Source organism: Sinocyclocheilus grahami, unplaced genomic scaffold, assembly GCF_001515645.1.
Source record: "Sinocyclocheilus grahami isolate Dianchi unplaced genomic scaffold, SAMN03320097.WGS_v1.1 scaffold236.1, whole genome shotgun sequence".
Lineage (NCBI taxonomy): Eukaryota > Metazoa > Chordata > Actinopteri > Cypriniformes > Cyprinidae > Sinocyclocheilus > Sinocyclocheilus grahami.
Window position 1 is genome coordinate 154,789 of NW_015505415.1, and position 904 is coordinate 155,692.

The following is a 904-nucleotide window of genomic DNA, read 5'->3' on the forward strand; positions in this document are numbered from 1 at the left end:
TCAAACCAGCATAAAATATCATAGAAGAGGTCCATTAGATCCTCCTTTTTTTTTCTTTGTATATCAATCATGTTGTGAAATTTAAACTTTACTGTAAGTAAAACTCTTTGTCTCATTCACCTTCATTAGAACCATAACTTATAAGGATACAATACTGTAATGTGGGGTTTGGGTTTTGTTTTTGTTTCATGTTCATGTTTTCATGCTTTTATTTTTTGTGTCAGGCTTCCCTTGCCCTCTTGTCTTCATGCTATTGGTTCCTCTGTTCATTGTGTCATGTTCTCATTGGTTATGGTCTTGTCATGTGATTATCAGTTCGGTTTTCTGATTGGTTGTCTTAGACATGTGTCTTGTTTCCCATTGGTTTGTTATTGTCATGTGACCCTCATTGTCTGCTATAAGTAGCCATCATGTTGTCATTGTTCCTTGTCGTGTATGGAAGTTGTAACCCACTGTCGGTGAGTCTAGTCTGTTCATGCCTCGTCAAGTCAAGTCTGTGTCTCTAGTCTCAGATTATGTTTGTATTTTGGATCACGTCTGTAAATAAACTGCACATGGGTTCTCACTACGCTCGCCTTCAATGGACTGAATCATTACAAATACTTAAATTGAATAATGTACAGTATAATTTGAATGCATCATACATCACTTTGAATTAAAGAATCTGCCAAATGCATAAATGTCAAATTCTATCTCCTTTTTAATATGGGCCTCTTAATAAAAATAATATTGTTTGACTATAAGTCAAGTCAAAGTCTATACAAAGTTTTTTTTTCAAAGCAGCTTCACAGTAATAAACAGGAAAATAGCAGAATCAGTGATGGAAACTTGTGCTGTATATCCGCTCTAACAAGACAGTATAGTGTCATTGTTCAGCTCGATTCAGTTTAGTGTTGATTTGGTT